This window comes from Tamandua tetradactyla, chromosome 1 (assembly GCF_023851605.1).
Source record: "Tamandua tetradactyla isolate mTamTet1 chromosome 1, mTamTet1.pri, whole genome shotgun sequence".
Taxonomy (NCBI): Eukaryota; Metazoa; Chordata; class Mammalia; order Pilosa; family Myrmecophagidae; genus Tamandua; species Tamandua tetradactyla.
The window spans coordinates 86,975,482-87,001,327 of record NC_135327.1 but is presented as its reverse complement, the minus strand read 5'-3'; the positions used below and the strand labels follow the sequence as shown (position 1 = coordinate 87,001,327).

At 38.0% G+C, this 25,846-nt stretch overlaps 1 long non-coding RNA gene across 1 annotated transcript in view; it reads left to right on the top strand.

Moving 5' to 3' along the window:
• The window catches only part of LOC143685110 (uncharacterized), a 35,885-nt gene extending 11,629 nt beyond the window's left edge, over positions 1 to 24,256 (top strand). Inside the window, exons 2-3 of the long non-coding RNA XR_013176379.1 lie at positions 1,481 to 1,601; positions 24,111 to 24,256. This is a non-coding gene — a long non-coding RNA (uncharacterized LOC143685110). The remainder of the gene's footprint in view (positions 1 to 1,480; positions 1,602 to 24,110) is intronic.
• Positions 24,257 to 25,846: the final 1,590 nt, after the last annotated feature.

Sequence of the window (25,846 nt, the reverse complement as noted above, 5' to 3'; positions counted from 1 at the left end):
TGCTCTGAAAATGACTCCATCTCCAACCAATGAAGCCATGGAAGGGGCTAGGGCTTTGGTACGAGACAAATAAAGATAGCTATGCATCTGTATCTAGGACTCCAAATCTTTTAGTCAGATTTGGAAATCTTCCTGGAGAAGGGAACTTTAATAGTATGGTATTATGAACTAGGGTGTTGGAATAAGACATCCCTTTTTCAGATCTCAATTTTGTTCTGTCACTAAATAGTTGTGCAACATCATAAAAGATGTTTAACATCTTTGAGTCTCAGTTTCTTAAGACACTATTCCTACAAGATGACCATAACAGTAATACCTACTGAATTAATCAGGGTTTGGTTTGTGTACAAGTGACAGAATATGTAAGATAGAAGTTTTAACAAGACAGAAGTTTTTTTCTCTTTTAATGTGAGCACAGTCGTCCATAGCTAGTATGGAGACTCCACCCACAAAGGACTTAGCTTTCTTCTATCTAGTTACTCTGCCATCTTTAATTCACTGATTTCACCTCCTGGCCCAAAATAGAAACTCCAACTCCAGTCCTCACATATTCTGCCCAGAGGAAGCAGGAAAAGGGAGAAGAAGGGAGTGGCCTTCCCCTTTATGAAATTTTCTGCAAATTGCATACCACTCCAACTTACTTTCCTTTGGCCTGAACTTTGTCCTGTGGCCACACCTGGCTGCTGGAGAGAATGGAAGTACAATAGGGCTTTATTCTGGAGGGCCACGCATGCAGCTGAAATGGGGAAAGTCCACTACTGAGAGGAAGGTTATGTGAGGATGAAGAGTGATCATGCTGGCAAAAGGCTCTGCACAGTGCCCTGGCCGCAGGAAGTGCTCACAGACAACCACGGGTGCTTGTCTCATCCACGACAACATCAGTGTCTGGCTCTGTGTTGCCAGGAGGCAGCCACCAGATGGGCAGAGATGCTGTTTATCGAAGGTAGATGCTCCACAGAGCTGTCAGGGAGCGGGGCTGGGACCAGACTGAAGTGAGTGAGGCAACTGCCTCAAGGGCCAAATGTAAGGGAGAGGGGAGCACTAAAAAATTCAAAATTGAGGAAGAGTTATATTTAAAAAGATCAAAGTTAATGCAAAAATACACCATGAAAAAAAAAAGTCAAACATTTAAATAAAGACCGGATCCAGCCCTACACTTGCACTTGCTTCTCCAAAATTGCAGTCCTGTCAGAGCCTGTGGCTCCTGACAGCCTTTCCTCAGGCCTGGGAGAATTGATGCAGAGTCTAAAGAGGACTAATGTAAAATCTGGGAGATAGAGCTGCAATAATTAAATAGTGCCCAACAAAATGTAAAATCTCCAGGACATATGGATAGCTTTAATCTATACATTTGCTTTAAAGAAAAGCACTACTTTTTTTTTTAATTACAAAATCCATACCACCTAAATCACAAGAAATAAAATTAAAAGCATCTAAAATTGTCTGACGAAGATATAATCTTAATTAATTTTCTTTTCAGCTTTTAAAAGCAGTATACAGGACTTCAGGGAAGATGGTGGAGCAGGGTAGTCTGGATTCTCCCCTGCTCCATAGAACAAGATGGGGAACAGGAAAAAACGACTGGATTACAGTCCTGGGGGGTGAGTGATTGAAGAGGGTCTCGAATATTTCATAGGGAGGAAGGAAGGGGGATAGGGATAGAGAGAGGAGGGTGGGTCTGATTAGGTGAGACCCTCACCAGGTGGCAGCATACAGGCAAGTGTGGATACTAGGGAACTGACCATCCCTCCTCTCCAACATGTGCCAGCTGCTGGGAGAAGCCTTCCTGCATAGCTTGCAGCTGGCAGCACCCATGGGGACCAGAAGCATGCCTAGCAGTCCACCACAAAAAGCCATGCCCCCAAGTGCTGGGATCATTTTCCCTGCCTGGCGCAGCCCCCCTACCGTGCATGCCATCTTCCCAGCAGGCCACTGCAGTCAGGGAAGAGCTGGACTAAGGGGAGGAGGGGGCCTCAGGAGCTCCACCTGCTGGGATGAAGCTGTAAGTGCACCCTGGCAAACACTATCTGCCTAGGTTTTTTTTCTTTCTTTTTTTAAATATATTCTTTCTAGATTTTTGTTAGTAGTATTATTTTTATCTATTTATATTTTAATTTGTTATTATTTTTTTTATTTAAAAAAATGTTCTCTCTCTTCTGTGGACACTAGTGTAAATTCATTCCCGTTATACCTTGAAGTGTCTCCTTCTGACTTTGGGGCCTTCTAATGTTGAGGTGTATGTGTTTATTTTCATTCTATTTATTTTATTATTATTATTTTTTGCTTGGGCAGGCACCGGGAATTGAACCCGGGTCTCAGACATGGCAGACAAGAACTCTACCTGCTGAGCCACCATGGCCCGCCCTATCTTTAATTTTATTTCACATTATATTTTGGGGTGGTGGTGCTGCATGGGCCAGGAATCCTGGCTGGGTCACCTGAGTGGCAGGTGGGTATTCTACCACTGAAGTACCTCGGCACCCCTGCCTACTTTTAACAGACCCTCAAGTAGAATTATAACCCCAAAAGAGATCCTAGCCTTGGTTTGGCAGGGAATTACTGACAAACCAAGTGCAAAAGGGAGCAATCAACATAGACCCAAGTAAACAGAAGACTTTAGACAAGTGAAGGAAACCAATTTATAAAATAATCTTATTAAGATAATCAAATGCCATGAATACACAACAGAAAATCACAAAGCACATGAAGATCCAAGTAGAAACGGCCCAGCCAGGGCAGGCCATGGTGGCTCAGCAGACAGAGTTCTCGCCTGCCATGCCGGAGACCCTGGGCTCGATTCCCAGTGCCTGCCCATGCTTGAGAAAAAAAAAAAAAAGAAATGGCCCAGCCAAACACTGGATCAAAACACTAGAGTGGACACAGAATACAGAACTGCTCAGGATATTTATAAAGAAATAAAGGATATCAGGAAGACACTAGAAGAGCATAAAGAAGAATTTGAAAGATTAAATAGGAAAATAACAGAGCTCCCAGAGATGAAAGATACAGTAGATCAAATTAGAAAAATACAAAAGACGTACTATAGCAGATTTGAAGCAGAAAGAAGACTTACTGAGCTAGAAGGTAGAACAATTGAACAAGACTACACAAAAGGAGAAATGGCAAGTAAGAGGGAAAAATTGGAATTGGATTTTAGAGAAATTATAGACAACAAGAGGCACATAAATATAACTGGTGTTCTAGACGGGGGAAAGAAGAGTAAAGGGCTGGGAAAGTTAGTTGAAGATATAATCATGGAAAACTTTCCAACCCTTATAAAATAAGACATACATTTGCAAATCAAAGAGGTCCAATGAACCCCAAATAGAATAAATCCAAGACACTTATTAATCAAGCTGTCAAATGTTGAAAACAAACAGCAAGTCCTGAAAGCATCATAAGAAAAGCCATCTGCCACATGCAAGGGAAAACATGTAACAGAGAGTTCAGACTACTCAACAGGCACCATGGGAGCAAGAAGGCAGTGGTGGGACATATTTAAGATCCTGAACGAGAAAGGCTTCCAGCCAATTATTCTTTACCCAGCCAAGTTGTCCTTCAAAATTGAGAGAGAGATAAAAATCTTCAAAGTCAAAAAAGACTGAGAGAACTAGTCAACAAGAGACCGGCCCTATAAGAAATACTTAAGGGAATCCTATCAGCTGAAAAGACAGGCAAAAGAGGTCTAGAGGAAAGCACAGAATAGAAGAGTACCAGTAATGATAATTTAAAGGATAAAAAGAGAGAGAAGGAAAAGAATACATAGATATGACTAATAAAAACTAAAGGATAAGATGGTAGATTAAAGAACTGCTTTTACAATAATTATTTTGAACATGAATGGATTAAATTCACCTATTAAAAGATACAGATTGGCAGAATGGTTAAAAAATATAATCCATCTACATGCTGTTCATAAGAGACCCATCTTAGACCCAGGGACACAATTAGGTTGAAAGTGAAAGAATTGAAAAAGACCTTCTATGCAAGCCAGTAACCAAAAGAAAGCAGGAGTAGCTACACTAATATTAGATAAAATAGACATTAAATGTAAAGACATCATAAGAGACAAAGGACACTACATACTAATAAAAGACACAATTCACCAAGAGGAAATAGCAATCATAAATGTTTATGCTCCCAATCAAGAAGCTCCAAAGGACATGAGGCAAACATTGGCAAAACTGAAGGGAGTTATACATTTTCAACAACAAAAACTGAAGGGAGCTATACACCACAGATCCTCTGTGTGGTTGTCTGGATAGAACAACCAGACAGAGGATCAATAAGGAAATAGAGAATCTAAACAGTTCGCCATATCAATTAGACCTACATTCTAGTTTGCTAGCTGCCAGAATGCAATATACCAGAAACGGAATGGCTTTTAAAAAGGAGAATTTAATAAGTTGCTAGTTTACAGTTCTAAGGCCATGGAAAAGTCCAAATTAAATCAAGTCTATAAAAATGTCCAAATTAAGGCACCAACAAGAAGTTACCTTCACTCAAGAAAGGCTAATGAAGTTAAGGGTTTCTTTCTCAACTGGAAAGGCACTTGGTGAACGTGGCAACATCTGCTGGCTTTCTCTCCAGGCTTTCTTGTTTCACGAAGTTTTTCCATGAGTGTGTTCCTTCTTCATCTCCAAAGGTCTCTGGCTGCATGGGCTCTAAAGTTCTTGTGGCTCTCTCATCGTTCTCTTATGGAAAAGAATCTCAAACCTTTTCCAAAATGCTTCCTCTTTTACAGGATTCCAGTAAACTAATCAAGACCCACTTGAAATGGGTAAAGTCATATCTCCCTCTAATTCAAGGTTAATATCCACAATTGGGTGAGTTACATCTCTGTGGAGATAATATAACCAAGTTTCCAACCCACAGTACTGAATAGGGATTAAAAGAAACATTGCTCCCACGAGATTGGATCAGGATTAAAACAAGGCTTTTCTAGGGTCCATATCCTTTCAAACCATCACATTCCACCCTCCAGACCATAAAAAACACGTGTTTTTCCCATACACAAAATATATTCATTCCATCACAATATCAGAAATCCTTAAACCATTTCAGTAACAATAAAAATACAATACAAGGTTAAAACCAGTACAAAGTCTCATCAAAGTCAACTACAGGCCTGGATAGTTCGAAGGCAAAATTCTCCTCTGGCTTTGGACCTGTGAAACTCAGAAGAAGTTATTTGCTGCCCACATACAAAGGAGGGATAGTCATAGAATACATATTCCCATTTTCATAGGGAGAAATTGGAAGGAACACATGGGTCACTGGACTCGAGGAGTTTCAAAAACTTGCAGGCCAAACTCCATTAAACTTCAAAATCTGAGAGTCATTTATCTTTGGGGCTTTAGAAAGCAGCAGTCCCACCCTTTCCAAGGCCTACTCAGAGGCCTGCCTCTCTCCAAACACAACCTTGGGGGACACTGGGGAGACCACCTTTTCCTTGGCTCTACCCTCTTCAAGCAACAGGGCTGTACCCGGGCTGTCTGCCATTTTGGGGGCACACGCTCAACCCCTCCATGTGGTGGCAGCCAGGCTCTCCCCATTCCCCAGATATGTGCTGCACCCTGTCCAAGGCCTGAGGCGACACCATTCTTCCACTGCAATGAAGGGGAAGACCCATCCTCTGCTTTCAGGGCAGACTCACCCTCTCCACATGCTTGGCTGGGTCTGCTCTCCTGGCCTCAGGCTTCTTGACTTCAGACTTTAGCTTCCATAGTTCTGCCTCTGAAGTTATTTTACCTTCTCTTTTTCCCTTTTCTAAGCCCTCCAGTTGAGACGGGCAGTGATTCTATTTGTACAGGTCCCACAGCACTCCTCTTGGCTTTTTATGTAGTAAGCAAGGATCATGTCCATCAGACAGCAGGAGTTCCACAGATTCTTCCTGAATAACTCCATTTCCAATCCTGGTTTTTTCTGAAATGGCTTACTGGTTCCACATTTGGTTAAATCCTCATGTGAGGCACTATTCTCTGGGGTATCCCTTCCTGGAAGCCCAGAATTTTCCAGAATATCAATTTCAATTTCTTTTACCCAAGAGTTCAGTTCTCAGCTTATCTGTTTCCTATCACATTTCACTATAACCTGCGAGGAGAAACCAGGCTGCACATTCCACATTTAATTTGGAAATCTCTTCTGCTAAATATCCAAGTTCATGGCTTATAAAATCTGCCTTCCAGCCAAAGGCACTATTCAATTTTGCCAGATCACCTACCATTTTAAAACAAGGACTGCCTTCCTTCCAGTTTGCAGTAACACATGCCTCATTTCTGTCCAGAGCCTCATCAGAGGTATCTTTAGCATCCACATTTCTACCACCAGTCTCTTCAAAGCATTCTAGGACTTCTCTATCAAGCTCCTCACAACTCCTCCAGAATCTTCCCCTTATTCTTTTAAAAAGTGATTCCAACATGTTTGGTATTTGCAAACCACAGCACCTCACTTCTCTGGTACCAAAATCTGTTCTAGTTTGCTAGCTGCCAGAATGCAATATACCAGAAATGGAATGGCTTTTAGAAAAGGGAATTTAATAAGTTGCTAGTTTAAAGTTCTAAAACCATGAAAATGTCCAAATTAAAGCAAATATATAAAAATGCCCAAATTAAGGCACCAACAAGAGGTTACCTTCACTCAAGAAAGGCCAATGAAGCTCAGGGTTTCTCTCTCAGCTGGAAAGGCACATGGTGAACATGGCAACATCTGCTAGCTTTCTCTCCATGATTCTTGTTTCATGAAGTTCTCCTGGGGGCATTTTCCTTCTTCATCTCCAAAGGTCTCTGGTTGTATGGGCTCTGTAGTTCTCGTGGCTCTCTCACAATCTCAAACCTTTTCCAAAATGCTCCCTCTTTTATAGGATTCTTTTAAACTAATCAAGACCCACTTGGAACGTGTGGAGTCACATCTCCCTCTAATCCAAGGTTATCCACAATTGGGTGAGTCACATGTCTGTGGAGATAAACTAATCAAGTTTCCAGGCTATATAGGGATTAAAAGAAACCTTGCTCCCACAAGATTGGATCAAGATTGAAGTATGGTTTTTCTAGACACATAATCCTTTCAAACCAGCACAAGCTAACAGATATATATATAGATTGTCAGAGCCAAAACACCAGTATATAGATTCTTCTCTAGTGTACATGGAACATTCTCCAGGATAGATCACATGTTAAGACACAAAACAAGTCTTCATAAATTTAATAAGTTTGAGGGTGGGCCACGGTGGCTCAGTGGGCAAGAATGCTCACCTGCTATGCCCGAGGACCTGGGTTTGATTCCCGGTGCCTGCCCATGTAAAAAAAAAAAAAAAGTTTAATAAGATTGAAACTATCCAAGGAATTTTCTCTGACTGTAACAGAATGAAGCTGGAAGTTAATAATCACCAAAGAACCAGAGCTTTCACAAATATGTGGAGATTAAACAACACACTCTGAAAAAACAATGGGTCAAAGAAGCAATTCCAAGAAAATTTGTAAATATCTGGAGACGAATGATAAAGAGAATGCTACATATCAGAACTTATGAGATGTGACAAAGGCAGTACTGAGAGTGAAATGTATTGCTCTAAATGCCTACATTAAAAAACAAGAATTAGCAAAAGTTGAGGGCTTAGCTGCTCACTTGGAGAAATTAGAGAAAGGACATCAAACTAACCCCAAAGCAAATAAAAGAAGGGAAATAACAAAGATTGAAGCAGAAATAAATGAACTTGAGAGCAAAAAACAATAGAAAAAAATCAACAAAATCAAAAGTTGTTTCTTTGAGAAAATCAATAAAATCAATGGATCCCTAGCTAGACTGACAAAGAAAATAAAGAGAGGATGCAAATAAACAAAATCACAAATGAGAAGGGAGTTGTTACCATGGCTCTTGAAGAAATATTAAAAATCATAAGAGAATACTACAAACAAATATATGCCAACAGAGGGTGTGTTTATTGGTTTTCTTTCTTTTGGGAACAATGAAATTATCTAAAATTGAGAATGTTGATGGGCTATGGACTTTGGGCCCTACACATGATGCCTGATTAATGCAGGTGGCTGAAAGATCCTCTGATGGAGAAGTAGATTGGTGAATGATGGTGTATACTTATGAATGAAGGCTGTGCTGCTACAAAAAGGAATAAAATTGCAAGGCATGCAACGATATGAATGAACATGTGGGACATTTGGTGAGACAAAATAAGCCAGAAATGAAAGAACAAGAATGGTATGGTCACCTTTAGAAAATGCTTATAAGAAAACAGGGGCCTATATTGCAAGCTTTAGAGCATTACACATTAAGTCTGGAGTGGTGATTATTATTTCTGGATTTTGAGAGGCTGTTTTATACATACATACATATATATATATATATATATAACCTGATATTTAGAGATAAGAATGAAGCCGAAAAGGTTGGGGTTAAAGTAATTCAGAATATAAGGGTAAGGAAGACAGTGTCTATATTCTAGAACCACACATACTCTTTGAGACCAATGGAAGAAAAGTTTATTTGGTCTGGAACTGAAATTTTCTGTAGTGCATTATCTAAATCAACCTATCTGTATAGCTCATTTAAACAATTGAAACACAGGGAACCCAAAATAAGAAAGAGGTCCTTTAATCCTGTACAGATTTTTGCAATGCCTGGATACATCCTAGAGTATATTAAGCAGATAATCAATAAGTATTGGCAAAGGTTCCTGAGGGATAGGAGAAAAATATGGAACTATTAAACTGTACCATCAGGGAATCCCCTGATACTGTGTCAAACTTTAGGGACACCCAAATTAATAGGACAAGCCCTAGATTATGAGGCTTACTCTTGTGAAGCTTATGTAGGTAGGGGAGAAGCTTAAACTAACTATAGGCATGCCTAAGAGTTGCTTCTAGAGGACCTCTATTGTTGTTCAGAGGTGGCCTCACTCTCTCTAAGCCCAACTCTACAAGTGAAATCATTGCCCTCCCACCTATGTGGGACATGACATCCAGGGGTGAAAGTCTCCCTGGTGATGTGGGAGATGACTCCCAGGGATGAATCCAGACCTGGCACCATGGAATCAACAATTCTGTCCTGACTAACAGAGGGAAAAGAAGTGTAATTAATAAAGTTTCAGTGGCAGAGAGAGTTCAAATAGAGTCGAGAGGCTACTCTGGAGGTTGCTCTTACACAAGCTTCAGTTAGACCTTGCTACCTATCATAGCCCACCAACCCCATCCAGTACCATTCCAGCCAATCCTAAAGAACATCTAGGGCAATATATACAATTCCACAAGGGTTCCAGGCACTAGAGTAACTTTCCAGAAACGAAAAATCTCCAGATGGGTTCCTGGTCCAGATAAGTCCTGAAACCTAGCCCATCCTCTCCAGAACATCAGATAGTTCCATCTCCCTATCCTATATTAGTGACAGACCCTTCCAATATGAAACGTTTAGAATTATCATAACCCAAACACCCCTAAAGAGAGGGATAGAAAGATTAAAGGTGATGGTGGAGTTATACAGAGAAGTTAGGATTTAACAAATGAGTATGAATGCTGAATCATTAAATTGATATCTCTTTTAGTCTCTAGTATTTTAAAGCAGCTAGAAGTAAAACTTAAAATTGTGAATCTGTAACCCATGTCAAACTCTGAAATATGTTATACAAATAATTGTGGTACTGTGCTTTGAAATTTATAGCTTTTTTTGTATATGTGTTATTTTTCACAAAAAAAAGAAGGAAAAAAAAGTCGATTGTGATGATAAAATAATATTTAAGCCCTCTAGCCTCCTGTATTCTGGAACAGCTAGAAGGAAAAATCTGAAAGGTTCGTATGGGAGCCCATCACAAACTCTGGGATCTGTCCTGTAACTACCTGTTGAAGAGTGCTTTGAAAACTACTGTCTTTTTATTTCTTCACTTTGTATATATGTTATACTATATAATATCAAAAAAGTTAAAAATATATATATATGTCACCAAACTGGACAACTGGGATGAAATAGACAAATTTCTAGAAACACATGAAGTACGTACACTGACTTGAGACCAAATTTAACCCTCCAACCAACTAATTACAAGTAAAGAGATTCAGTCATCAAAAATCTTCTTGCAAAGAAAAGCCCAGGGCCAGATGGCTTCAGAGAGAAATTTTATCAAACATTCCAAAAGGAACTAACACCAATCCTGCTCAAATTCTTCCAAAAATTTGAGGAAAAAGGAACACTACCTAATGCATATTATGAAGCTAACATCACTCTAATGCCAAAACTAGGTAAAGATGCTACAAGAAAGACAAACCATAGGCCAATCTCCCTAATGAACATAGACGCAGAGATTCTCAACAGAATGCTAGCAAATCAAATCCAACAGTACATAAAAAGAATTATACACCATGATCAAGTGGGGTTTATATCAGGGATGCAACTGTGGATCAACACAAGAAAATCAATCAATGTAATACAGCACATTAACAAATCAAAAGGGAAAAATCACATGACCATATTGATTGATGTTGAAAAAGCATTCAACAAAATTCAGCATCCATTTCTGATCAAAATACTCCAAATGGTAGGAATCAATATCATAAAGGGCATATGTGAATAACTCATAGCCGGTATTATACTTAATGGTGAGCAATTGAACACATTCCCCCTAAGATCAGGAATGAGATAAGGATACCCATTGTCATTACTGTTATTCAACAGTGTCCTAGAAGTCCTAGCTGGAGTAATTATATAGGAGAAAGAAGTAAAAGCAGTGGAAAAGGGCAGGAAAAAGTAAAACTTTCATTATTTGCAGATGACATGATTTTTTACTTAGAAAACCCTGATAAATCTATGACAAAGCTACTTGAGCTAATAAATAGATTCAGCAAAGAAGCAGGATATTAATGTACAAAAATCAGTAATGTTTCTATACACAAGTGAAGACCTATCTGAGGAGACAATTACGGAAAAAATTCCATTCAAAATAGCAACCAGAAGAATCAGGTATCTAGGAATAAGCCTAACCAAGATGTCAAGGACTTGTACACAAAAACTACAAAACACAGCTAAAAGAAATAAAAATTAATTAAAAAGATGGAAAGACATTTCATGCTCATGGATAGGAATGATGAATGTTATTAAGATGTCAATTCTACCCAAATTGATTTACAGATTGAATGCAATCAAAATCCCAATAACCTTCTTTGAAGACTTGGAAAAGCTAGTTATCAAATTTATTTGGAAGGGAAAGGGACTCCAAATAACAAAAAAAATAAACCAAAAAAAGAAAAGCAAGGTGGGACGACCAATACTTCCTGACTTTAAAGCTTACTATAAAGCTTACAGTGGTCAAAACAGCATGGTACTGGCACAAACACAGAAGTATCGACCAATGAGATCAAATAAAGAGTGCAGAGACAAACCCCCAAATCTACGGACAACTGATAAGGCGCCCAGAGCCACTGAACTGGGACAGAATAGTCTTCAATGAATGGACATGGGCGAATTTGATGTCAATAGTCAAAAGAAAGAAAGAGAACACTTACCTTACATCCTATACAAAAATTAACTAAAAATGGATTAAAGATCTAAAAATAAGAGCCAATACCATAAAACTTTTTGAAAATATGAGAAAACATCTTTAAGATCTAGTAATGAGAGGTGGCTTCTAAACTTTATACTCTAAGCACAAGCAGTGCAAGAAAAAAAAGAAATGGGAACTCCTTATAATCAAAAGCTTCTGTGCCTCAAAGAACTTTGTCAAAAAGGTGAATAGGCAGTCAACTCAATGTGAAAAAATATTTGGAAACCACGTCAGATAAAGAATTGATATACTGTGTAGACAAATAAATTATGCAGTTTAACAACAACAAAAAACAAACGACCCAATTATAAAATGGGCAGAAGATATAGACACTTTCACAAAGAGCAAATACAAAATGCTAAAAAGCACATGAAGAGATGATCATTTTCATTGCTATAAGGGAAATGCAAATCAAGATGACAATAAGATATCATCTCACACCTATAAGAATGGCTGCTATTCAATAAATAGAAGACTACACATGTTGGAGAGGATGTGGAAAAATTGGAACACTTATTCACTGTTACTGGGGAATGTATAATGGTTCAGCCACTGTCGAAGAGAGTTTGGCAGTTTCTCAAAACTAAATATTGAGTTTCCCTATGACCCAGCTATACCAATAATCACACTATACCCAGAAGAGCTGAAAGCACTGACACAAACAGACATTTGCACACTGATGTTCATAGCAGCACTATTCACAATTGCCAAAAGATGGAAACAATCCAAGGGCCCATCAACAGAGGAGTGAATAAACATGTGCTGTATACATGTGATGGAATATTATGCAGCAGTAAGACAAAATGAGGTCTGAAGCATATGACAATACTGATGAACCTTGAGGACATAATCTTGACTGAAATAATTCAAACACAAAAGGACAGATACTGTATGATTTCACTATTATGACTCTAATAAAGGAAAAATGAGAGATTACACTGTAGAATGTAGCAGACTTAGAGGTATGGAGAAGTTAGTGATGGGGGAAAGGCTACACAATGAGACACATGACTTGATTACTTCATAGTCACACACTGTGACAGTATCACTTTTTTTACCTTCCTCCCATATCCTGACACGCGTGTGGGGAAGGCCGATATATATCTGTCCACATGTTCATGGTGACTTTGATTGAAAGGGGATGTATAGTGCCATGCATCCCACCATTAACTCTACAATTATAAATAAGTTCTCACATGAACTAATTCAAAGGTTTGATATTGGACAAAGAGTCAATAGTAGAGAGGTACACGGGGAAAACTAAAATTGCATGCTATGGCGATAGTTAACAGGAAGACATCAACAGTGCCACAGTACTATGAGAGGCAACTAATTGGGGGCAGGAGGGACAAGAGATAAGAGGTAGTTTTCATTTGATATTTGGTGAGGCTGTGTTTGTTGGTTCTTTGTCTTTATGGACCTATGAAAATTGTCTAAAATTGAGAGTGCTGCTGATTGTAAAACCATGTGAGGCTATTGTAAGGCATGGTTTGTTTATTTTGGTTATTATCCATGATGCCAAATAGCTGGAGGGAGCCGAAGCATACAATGAGTGAGAAGTAGAGTAGGGAACTGTGATACATTTATATGATGGAATATGGTGTGGATACGAAAAGGATGTCAGGAGACATGCAACGAACTGAATGAACTCTGGGGACAATGTATTCTGCAAAATAAGCCAAAAACAAAAGAACAAATATGCTATGGTCTCTTTATAAGAAAATGGAGCCCAGATTGTAAGCCCTTATAGCAGCCACATTTAGTCTGAAATCTCATATTTTTCTAGATCTGGGACACTGAATTGCATGTGTATAAGCTGGTATTTCCCTTAAACTTTTAGTAACTCTGTGACACCTAAGACATAGAAATGGATGCTGCCATTCTGAAAGTCAGCATGACTAGGTACAGTAACAGTTAAGGTAACTGAAAAAGAGATCAGGGCTCAAATAGTCAATCTGGCTGGGACTAAGGTAAATCAGAATACAGGGTAAAGGATGACAGTGTATGACCTTCACCTACTGTATGAGACCAAAGGCAGGGAGGCTTACTGTGTCTAGAACCTGAATTTTCTGTAACACACAATCTAAATCAACCTGCCTGGATAGCTCAGTTAAATAACTCGAACACATGGAGTCCAGAACAGGAATGAGGCCTTGTAATTCTGTATAGTTTAATGTAATACCCAGAGACATCCAAGACTATGGTGGGCTGATAATTAAAAAGTATTGGTATAGTCTCTTGAGAGTTCAAGGAAAAAAAATGAAACTATTAAACTTTCCTATCTGGGAAACACAGGGTATACTCTCAACCACACCAAGCCCTTGATTTTGAGGCTTTCCATTATGAAATTTATTTCTGTAGTGGAGAAACTAAGACTACCTCTAATGGGACCTAAGAGCTGCTTCCAGGAAACGTCTTTTGTTGCTCAGATGTGGCCTTTCTCTCTCTAAGCCCAACTCTGCAAGGAAAGTCTTTACCTTCCCCATACATGGGTCATGACATTCAGGGATGAAAGTCTCCCTGATAAATGGGACATGACTCCCAGGGTTGAGTCTGGCCCTGCCACCATGGGATTGACAATAGCTTCCTGACCAAAAGGAAGAAAAGCAGTATAATAAAATAAGCCATCGATGGCTAAGAGAGATCAAATAGAATCCAGAGGCTACTTTTATACAAGCTTCAGTTCAATAGTGCTAATTGTCATTGTTTGTTAAACCCTAATCAGCATTACCCTATTAACTCTTTTTGTTTGTTTGTTTACATTTATTTATTTTTGTAGCATCTTGCTTTGAACATCAAACACTGCACGAAATATAAATCTTTTATCTCAAGACAATTGTCTTTACCATCACTAAGAATACTGTACTGATGTTTGCACTCAATTTTTGACAACTTAAAACTTATAGTGGCATTACTGTCTAATAAACAAATACTCTGTTAATTCTCAAGTATATCTAGGGCTTGAACTGAGATTCTATAAAATTTAATGCAATACATTTACTTTCCTGGGACCTCTAATTTCCAGGGGGTTCCTAGGCCAGATAAATCCTGAAAAACAGAGGGACCAGTGTCTCCAATAATATCAACTAATTACATTTTTCTATCTGGTACTGTCAACATCCCTTCTCAACATGAAAAGGTTATAATGGGCATTGCCTAACGATTCCTATAGATTGGGAGGAGGATCAAAGGAGAAGGATAGGCTTTAACAAATGAGAATGACTACTGAATCACTATGCTGATATTCTTTAACCTTCAGTGTTTTGAAGCAGCTAGAAGGGGAAATCTGAAATAGTGGAATGATAACCCACAACAAACTGTGAAATCTGTTCTGTAACTGCTTGTCGAAGTGTACTTTGAAAATTATTGCTTTTTCTTTCTTTTCTTTGTATATATGTTATATTTCTCAAGAAAAAAATGTTTTTAACACTTCCGGAGAAGATGGCGGCTTAGTAAGACGCGCAGGTCTTAGTTCCTCCTCCAGAACAGCAACTAAAGAAACAGAAACAATACGAAACAGCTCCCGGAGCCACGACAGAGACCAAAAAGACAGCATACCCCATTCTGGAACAGCTGAACGGGCAGGGAGAATCCACTGCGGTGAGATACCCGAGGGGCGCGCATTTTCCCAGCTGGGGTGGCTGGCGACTGGGGTCCCCTCCACGCACGTGGCTCCCCGGTCTGACTGGGAACGTTGGATAGCGGGGCCCTCCCGTCACGCTTGGCGTTTCGGGCCAGCTGGGCAATTTGAACTGGCACTTCCCCAAGCCGCGGAGGCCGGCGACCCCCCCTCCATGCGCGGTTTCCCGGGCCGACTGTGAGATTCGGATTGGCAAGTTAAAGGAGCCACAGCATCTTTTACTGGTGGGACCCGCAGACAGACGAGCGCCACGAGCACCACCTACTGGGCAGGAAAAGAAAAACAGAACCCAGAGATTTCACAGAAAAACCTTTCAACCAGCTGGGTCCCACACCCAGGGAAATCTGATCAAATGCCCAGACACCAGCAGAAAATAATGGATGACACTTGGAAAATTGAAGATATGGCCCAATCAAAGGAACAAACCAATAGTTCAAATGAGATACAGGAGCTGAGACAACTAATGCTGAATATACGAACAGAAATGGAAAAACTGTTCAAAAACAAAATCAATAAATTGAGGGAGGACATGAAGAAGACATGGGCTGAACAAAAAGAAGAAATAGAAAATCTGAAAAAACAAATCACAGAACTTATGGGAGTGAAGGACAAAGAAGAAAAAATGGAAAAAACAATGGATACCTACAATGGTAGATCTAAAGAAACAGAAGCTACAATTAGTGAATTGGAGGATGGAACATCTGAATTCCAAAAAGAAACAGAAACTATAGGGAAAAGAATGGAAAAACTTGAGCAGGGGATCAGGGAACTGAATGACAATATGAAGCGCACAAATATACGTGTTGTGGGTGTCCCAGAAGGAGAAGAGAAGGGAAAAGGAGGAGAAAAACTAATGGAAGAAATTATCACTGAAAATTTCCCAACTCTTATGAAAGACCTAAATTTACAGATCCAAGAAGTGCAGCGCACCCCAAAGAGAATAGACCCAAATAGGCGTTCTCCAAGACACTTACTAGTTAGAATGTCAGAGGTCAAAGAGAAAGAGAGGATCTTGAAAGCAGCAAGAGAAAAACAATCTGTCACATACAAGGGAAACCCAATAAGACTATGTGTAGATTTCTCAGCAGAAACCATGGAAGCTAGAAGACAGTGGGATGATATATTTAAAATACTAAAAGAGAAAAACTGCCAACCAAGACTTCTATATCTAGCAAAATTGTCCTTCAAAAATGAAGGAGAAATTAAAACATTCTCAGACAAAAAGTCACTGAGAGAATTTGTGACCAAGAGACCAGCTCTGCAAGAAATACTAAAGGGAGCACTAGAGTCAGATACGAAAAGACAGAAGAGAGAGGTATGGAGTAAAGTGTAGAAAGAAGGAAAATCAGATATGATATATATAATACAAAAGCCAAAATGGTAGAGGAAAATATTATCCAAACAGTAATAACACTAAAAGTTAATGGACTGAATTTCCCAATCAAAAGACATAGACTGGCAGAATGGATTACGACCCAGCAATATCACTGCTAGGTATCTACTCAAAGGACTTAAGGGCAAAGACACAGACGGACATTTGCACACCAGTGTTTATAGCAGCATTATCTACAATTGCAAAGAGATGGAAACAGCCAAAATGTTCATCAACAGACGAGTGGCTAAACAAACTGTGGTGTATACCTACGATGGAATATTATGCAGCTTTAAGACAGACTAAACTTATGAAGCATGTAATAACATGGATGGACCTAGAGAACATTATGCTGAGTGAGTCTAGCCGGGAACTAAAGGACAAATACTGTATGGTCCCACTGATGTGAACCGACATTCGAGAATCAGCTTGGAATATATCATTGGTAACAGAGACCAGCAGGAGTTAGAAACAGGGTAAGATAATGGGTAATTGGAGCTGAAGGGATACAGACTGTGCAACAGGACTAGATACAAAAACTCAAAAATGGACAGCACAATAATACCTAAGTGTAATGTAACTAGGTTGAAACACTGAATGAAGCTGCACCTGAAATATGGTTTTTTGTTTGTTTGTTTGTGTGTTTGTATCTTTTGTTTTTGTTTTTTTTCTTTTTCCTTTTTATATATATATATTTTTTATTAGTATTATTATTTTAATTCTCTTCTCTATATTAACATTCTATATCTTTTTCTGCTGTTTTGCTAGTTCTTTTCCTAAATTGATGCAAATGTACTAAGAAATGATGATCATACATCTATGTGATGAAACTAAGAATTACTGAGTGCATGTGTAGAATGGAATGATTTCTAAATGTTGTGTTAATTTCTTTTCTTTTTTTGATTAATAAAAAAAAATAAATAAATAAATAAAAAAATTAAAAAAAAAAATTCATGGATTTTGAAACCATGGACTGCAGTTAAAAGTACAACTATAAAAATGCTTTCATTAACTGTAGCAAAAGTACTACACCAATGCAAGGTGTTGGTAATAGGGTGGTATTGTGGTTTGAAGCCATATATATCCCAGAAAAACATATTCTTAAATTTATTTCATTCCTGCAGGCATGAATTCATTGTAAAGAGAATCGTTGATGAGGTGACTTCAGTTAAAGTATGGCTCACCTCAATCAGGATGGGTCTTAACCCTATTATAGGAATCCTTCAAAAAGCAATGAATTCAGATATGAGGAAGATAAAGCCATGGAAGCAAGAGGCTGCACTCAATGGAACCCAGAAGAGAAGGAAGAGACAAACAGAAACTGCCAGGTTCCCTGCCATGTTACAAGCTAAGGACCAAAGATTACCAGAAGTTAGCCCCAGAATGCCATAGTCTTCTGGAAGAAAGTATCATCTTGTTGACACCTTGATTTGGACTTTTGCCTAGGCTCAAACTGTGAGCAAATAAATATCCATTGTTTAAAAAAAAAATGTTTTTAAAAAGTAACATATACATTTTCATTTTAAATCAAGTCATTCAATATATATTATAACTTACATTTTCATTTTAACAATATTTCTGCACCATTAAATATTCTTCTACAATATAAGTTCTCATCTGTTACTCCCTTGGAGTATATGCCAATTTTAAATTGTTCAAAAGTTTTTTTCTCTGTAATAAATATCCTTGTAGTTAAATAGTTTTTGCAATTATTTACTTATTTACATGGTATCAATTCCAGGATGGATAATTGCTAGTCCACTTTCTTAAGGTTGCCGACTCACCTTCTGTAAAGTTTCTACCAATTTATACTCCCCCTTAGAAACATGTAAGAGTGCCTGCTTCCCATACCCTTAACAACCTTTAGCATAATCAATTGCTACAAGAAATCAAAGAAGACCTAAATAAATGGAAGGAAATTCTGTGCCCATGTATTAGAAGACCACTATTGCTAAGATGTCAATTCTACTCAAATTAATTCACAGATGCAACACAATCCCAACCAAAATTCCAATAGCCTTCTTTTCAGAAGTGGAAAAGCCAATCAACAAATTTATACAGAAAGGTAAGGGGCACTAAATAGCCAAAGCCATCTTGAAAAAGAAGAATGAATTTAGAGGACTCACACTTCCTGATCTTACAACATATTACCAAGCCACAGTAATCATAACAAAATGGTTCAGGCACTAGGACAGACATAGAGACCAGTGGAATAAAATTGAGAGCTTCAAAATCAACCCTCATGTTTATGGTGAACTGATTTTTCATAAGGGTGCCAAGTTCATCCATTGGGGAAAAGAATAGTCTCTGTCTCAAATGGTGCTGGGAAAAGTGGATCTCCATATGTGAAAGAATGACGGCAAATCCCTACCTCACAACATATATAAAATTCATCTCAAAATGGATCAAAGGCCTAAATATAAGAACCAGAACTATAAAAATCCTCAAAGAAAATGTAGGGAAGTATCTTCAGGACCTAGTGTTATGCGGTGGATTCTGAGACTTTACACTCAAAGCACAAGAAAGAGAACAAGGAGAATAATTAAAAGGAACCTCATAAAATTTAAAAACTTTATCATGAAAGTAAAACAACAACCTCCACAATGGAAGAAAATATTTAGAAACCACATACCTGATAAGGGTTTAATATACAAAACATATAAAGAAATCCTACAACTCAACAATAAAAAGACAACCTGCTTAAAAAATGGACAAATGCCTGAATAGACATTTCTCCAAAGATGATACACAAATAGCCTAAAAGCACATGAAAAGATGCTCAACATCATTAGCTATTAGGGAAATGTAAATCAAAACAACAATGAAACACTATTTCATACCCGCTAGAATAGCTACTATTAAAAAATAGAAAAATTATATATGTTGGAGAAGATGTGGAGAAATAGGAAAATCCCCTCATTGTTGATAGGAATGTAAAATGGTACAATTGCTGTGGAAGACAGTATTTTCTCAGAAAGTTAAGTATAGAATTAGAATATGGCCCAACAATCCCACTTCTAGGAATAAACCTAAAAGAAGTAAAAGCAGGGACTCGAACAGATATGGTATGCCAATGTTCACAGAGGCATTATTCACATTTGCTAAAAGACGGAAGCAGCCTGAGTGTCCTTAGACCAATGAACAGATGAATAAGATGGAATATACATACAATGGTATATTATTCAGCCATAAAAAGGAATGAAGCTCTAATATATGCAACAGCATGGATGAGCTGTCACATCATGTTCAGTGAAATAAGCCTGACACGAAAGGACAGATGTTGTATGATCTCACTGATACAAAATAATCAGAATAAGCAAATTCAGAGAGTCAGAAACTAGAATATAGGTTACCATGGGCTGGGGTGAGGATAAGGGATAGAGAGTTAATGCTTAAATCATGCAGAGTTTCTACCCAGGTTATCGTAAAGCTTTGGTTACGGATGGTGGTGACAACAGCACAGCATTGTGAACAGAACGAACAGAACTGGATTATAATTTTTTAATGTGGTTAAAAGGGGAAATTTTAAGTTGTATATAGGTTACTAGATTAAAAATTTTTTAAACCAAACAGGACTGTACAACACAGTGAACCTTATCGCAAATGATGGACTATTGTACATTATTAAAATGTTCTTTCATGAATTGTAACAAATGTACCACACGATATAGCAAGGTGTTAGTAATAGGGTGGTATTGGGAATTCTGTATTTCATGCGTAATTATTCTGCAAGCCTACAATTTCTCTAATTAAGAAAAAAGATATTTGCTGTAAAAAAGAATCAATCTGTAGAGAAAGCTAGACGATTTTGTTTTAAACACTATAAATGAAGCCATTTTGGTGTTCTTGTGCTTTAAGCTAAGCATTGTACTATTGCTTAGTGCAATAGTTCTCAAATTTGAATAACGACTGAATTTCAAAAGGATTTTCAATATCAAATTAATTATTCTCATTTTACTGTTATCTAAATATGTACAAAGCAAAGCCAGAGGGAAACTATCTGTGCTTACAGTTCTTTTACTAAAGCAAATTTGTAAATAAAATAGAATTAAAACCATAAAGCCAGGAAAATTAAAATTGTAAACATTAAAGAAACATGATAATTGATGCTGAAATTAGATCACAGATATTAGATTTAATAGTAAAAAGTTGTGGCCACACATTGTTGTCTGTATTTATGTGCTACTATTTTTTTAATTGAAAAAAAGCTAATACAAAGAAAATACTTCAATTATAGTTATGCCTACTTATGTATAACAGCAAAATTATCTCATATATAACGGTAAAAAAATGTCAAGGTTGGTTGACTAATTTAGTTTACACTGATTTTTTTTTTTTTACGTGGCCAGGCACTGGGAACCGAACCTGGGTTTCCGGTATGGTAGGTGAGAACTCTGCCACTGAGCCACCATTGCACTGCCCTACATTGATTTTTTATTATTGTGCTTCCATTTATTTTTTTTTTTTTTTTTTTTTTTTTTTTTTTTTAAAGGAAAGACAGAGAGAAGGAAGGAAGAGAGGAAGAAAGGGAAACATCTTTTAAACATTTTCTTGTTTTATTGTATTTTGTTTCTCCGTTTTCGTTACATGGGCTGGGGCCGGGAATCGAACCGAGGTCCTCCGGCATAGCAGGCAAGCACTTTTGCCCGCTGAGCCACCGCGGCCCGCCCTCCATTTATTTTTTAACAAGCCATTTGACTTTAACATTCTTTGTAGTTTATTTTCTTTTAGTTTTTTAAAGTACACAAATGCCTTCTGCAAAATAAGTCATTTTTCTCATTATCAATATTTATATATCTCCTTTCATTTTCTTGTTTTATTGCCACTCTCTGAACTTGTAAAACAATGTTTAATAGTTATGGTTACAGCATGCATCTTTGTCTTGTTCTTGCCTTCACAGGAAATACTTTTATTTTTGCATTATTAACTTCAGGGTATTAATTTCAGGATTCATAATAGGAAAATATTTCTATTATTCTTTAAGATGATTTTTTGAAAATCAGGAATAGATATTGGATCTTACTGAATGGTCTTTGACATCAATAAAAGTAGGAATATTTTTCCTTGTCCTAGAAGTATGATTATTTATATTGATTGATTTTCTAAAATTGTTCATTCTTAGACTTCTGGAATAAACTTGCTTGATCATGGTGTGTTATTTTTAAATACAGCTCTGGTTTTTATTTGCTAATATTTCATAGAGGATTACTAAAATTTATATGCAGAGCTGAGCCTAGTCTCTTTAAGGCTCTAATAGGTCAGTTTTTAGTTATCAGGGCTGTGCTAATTTTCTAAAACCACTTCTCTGAAAATATGTCTCTGAAATAGTTTTAATAACACAGGAATTACATGTTTCTTGAGGACTTGAAAGAACTTGTCTACAAATTTTTCTAGATCCAGTACCTTTAGCAATAAATAGGTCTTTAACAATGTTTTCTACCATTTCCAGGCTTTTTGTTCTATTCAGATTTTCAACTTCTTTCATACAACTTGACATTTTTCATTTTAAAAACTTTCATTTAATCAGTACTTTTAAATGCATCAACATAGAGACAACACTGCATTTTCTTAAAATGTCTTTTGTGTCTTTGCTTAAATCCACCTCTCATTATTAATCATGTATATTTGGTTTTTCTTACCTCTCTTTCTCTTTCATTTTTGATTAGACTTGTAAGGAGTTTGCCAGTTTAATTGGCCTTTTTCAAAGAAGAGATCTTGGATTTACTATCATTTCACCACTTCTCTAATTAAATTTAATTAGAATTTAATTTAAAAAAATTTAAATTTTATGCTACCTTCCCCCTTCTTCCTTTATATTCCTCTCTCTCTCTCTCTATTTTCTGGATCGAGTCAAATGCTTAGATTATTTTTGTTGTTGCTGTCTTTCATAATAAACAAGCAGGACCATGATTTTCTTTACTGCATACAGCTGTATTTGTCAACTTTTGCTAAGTTATGCTGCAGGATCAAAGAACCCCCAAATCTCAGTGGCATCGAGTTCCAAGGTTTGTTTCTCTCTCCCATTAAGTATTCTCTGCATGTTGACGGCAGCTCTGATCAAGGTCTTCTTTATTCTGAGATCCAGGCTGAAGAAACAGCCTTAGAGCTGAGACATGCTATTCTTGGGGCAGAAGGAAAAGAGCAATAGCTAAAGTACCCAGGCGTTCGGGAAGCTTCTGGACAAGGCCTACATTTCTTCCACTCACATTCCAATGACCAAGCAAATGTCAACATTTTGCACTGTCCTATCACAGGGAGGGGAGTGAATAACTGTTAGGAACAATACAATCTACCACAACAACGCTGGCAATATCCCAGAGTTTAAGAGGTAATATTCTTATTGTCATCGTTCTTGAGTTTGTAACTGGGCTTTTTATTGCTTTCATTTGCCCATTTTTGAAAAATTTCAAGTTTTAAAATATTTTTCTTCACATTTGGTTTTACTGCATTGTAGAGAGAATGCAACCTGTACAATTTCCACTCTGGAATTTCTCACATTTTACTTAGTGTTTTAATAGGTGAATAGCTTCTGTTAAATATTCCATTGACATTGAAAATATTTTTTTTTATATAAGCTGTAACTTTCCATATGGGTCTATTAAGTAAAGGTTCTTAATTATATTACTCAGATCCTCTATATCCTTATTTATTTTTGTCGACTTGCTCTGTCAATGATTGAGCAAAACGTCTTAAAGTCTTAATATAATCAAGTCTTAGTCAAGTCTCCCTTGTGTCTCTCAGGTTCTACTTAAATGTTTTGACATTATGTTGCACAGCGTTTTTAAAAGGTCATAAAATGACTTTTTATGTGTGGACTTGTTAAAGTATAGCTATTACATCATAATGAGAGCATGTGCCCACTGGAAGTGTCTGAGGCACCGTTTTGTCACAGATCATTGTTTTAAATATTGCATGAAACAAATATCTGTTCCACTTGATGTTTTTTCCCTTGAATTTTTTGTCAGATATTAATATTGCCAACTCTGTATTCATTCTGCCTGTATTGACATGTATATTTTTGCACATCCCCTTTAAAAAATATTTTTAAACTTTGTGTTACTTTGTGTGTCTCTTGTAAACAGAATATATATTGTATTTAACTGAATCTAAGTATCTTTGTCTTCTGTAAAGACAGTTTAAAAGTTGTTAACAGTTATTGTGAATGTAATAGTTCTTGTCATTGTCATGTATATGTATGCATGTGCTTTTCTTTCCTTTAAATAATATCGCACATTATAAATATCAAAATGTTCTCATCTGCAGGTAGGTATGGCTAGACAGATAATATACCAGTTATCCATCCTCACTCACTTTGCAGAAATATTTACACCAACGAAATCCAACTGATGTCACAATATTTCACAGGAGTTAATAATAAGCAACGCCTGACATGGAAAACAGAAAAAGGAAATCATAAACTCATTTACAAACGCATGAAAGACATTCTCCTTCTGAAGGGAAGAAGGGAAACAAGGCACACAGAGCTCAGCTCCTATGTAAGAATTAGAATGGATTTATTTGAATATTTACAACCTTTTTTTTTTTTCCATGGGCAGGTACCGGGAATCAAACCCAGGTCTCCAGAATGACAAGCAAGAACTCTGCCACTGAGCCACCATCACACCACCCTGTGATGCTTTTTAATAAGCTTAACAAGTTTTCTCTGTTCACCCAGAACTAGTACCCTTGGCTGTCTGGCCATATTTCCACTGTTAATCTTGATGTAAAAAGTTACCACCACTGGTTTCTGTGGTCCCTGGGTTATCTGTGGGAAAATGCATGATGCCACAGATCTGTGATTGGATGGCGTCACTGCAGGACAAAGCAGCCCGCCCAGAAAAGCTGCAGAAACAGCAGGCGGGGGTCAAACCTGGTGCCCCACCATGCCTGCCCACCTGTACCCTGAGCTGGCGTCGTACCCCAACATGACCGATTCCCTAACTCCTGTTCCTGAGCCGTGGTCCAAACTGGTCCTGCCTTGCCCACTGCCTCCTCAGAAACCACACAGAACTACTCTGTTGACTGGTTTGGATTTTTATCATTTTCAGGTAGACGGAGTCTGATAAGTTGTATGAGAGAAGCAAGTACAGAGAGCATTGGAGGGCACAGAATGACAACATCAAGCCCAGCCTGGAAGGAGAGCTTCCCAGGGGAGAAAATGCCGGGTGGATGGGGAGGAAAGGACCCGGAGTCAGGGTGGAGGAGCGGGAGCCGCCGCTCCTGAACGAGCAGACCAGATGGTGGGCCACCTAGGAAACGTGGTCAGCATAACCGTGAATCTGAGCTGTCTACACACACCGCCGAAGCATATTATTCAACGAGTTAAGAAAGCAAGGACTCTCATGCAAACAGGAAATGCAAATGTGCCAACAAAGATTTTATTCTACTCATTAATTAATGGGGAACTGGTAAGATGCTAAGACTGGTCCAAAGGAGAATGTGAAGGAAAAAAAAAATATATATATATATACATATATATACACATAGGTAGGCAGGAATGCTGTAAGGAATTTGCTAATAGATGCAAAATTGATTTAGATCTTAAAGGGCATTGAAATGCAATGCTTGGAGGTTATCTTTTCTATATCTACTGGAAGAAATTAATTAGTTTTGCTGTGGATAAAAACATTTTGCATTACTGATACTTTTTCTACACTTAACACTATAACTGTAAATGGTCTAGTCAATAGAGAGTCAAATCAAAAGCTCACATTTTTGCGAGACAGTGCCCAGCAGTCACTAAAAGGCCATACAATCGTCTCTTCTGCACACTTTCAAGTTTTGGACAATTTTTCCCGATAACATCTTTTTAAACTGTGGGGGAAAAAAAATACTTTTAATATTGGTTTCCAACAAAGTCATTAACTCTATTGAGTGGACCAAATGTGCATGACCCCCCTCCAAAACCGCTGCGGATCCCCTCTCCATGCCTGGATTCAGGTCTGTCCTATATTCTAATTATCTCCACAGTGTGTCCCGGGAAGGTCATTTGGGTTTACTCTCGCTATCAAGGGCAACACATTCAACAAATTCTTAAGCTCTTGTCATCTCCCCAGCAGCCTTTTGTGGTCCTTTTAACAGTCTGCTGGGCAGAGCAGAATGAGACAGGCTGCCCTGGGCAGTGTTCGACAGCACAGCTCTTTGTCTCTCCTTGTCAGCCAGCCCTGTCACTACACGGCTCTCCGGGCGGCGTCCCTTTGATGGGCTATCGCCCCCGCGTGTCTCAGCACTCGGACAGTGTTTGGAGAAACAGCAGCCTGCGCTGTTCCTTGGGGTACAGAATCCTGCCACT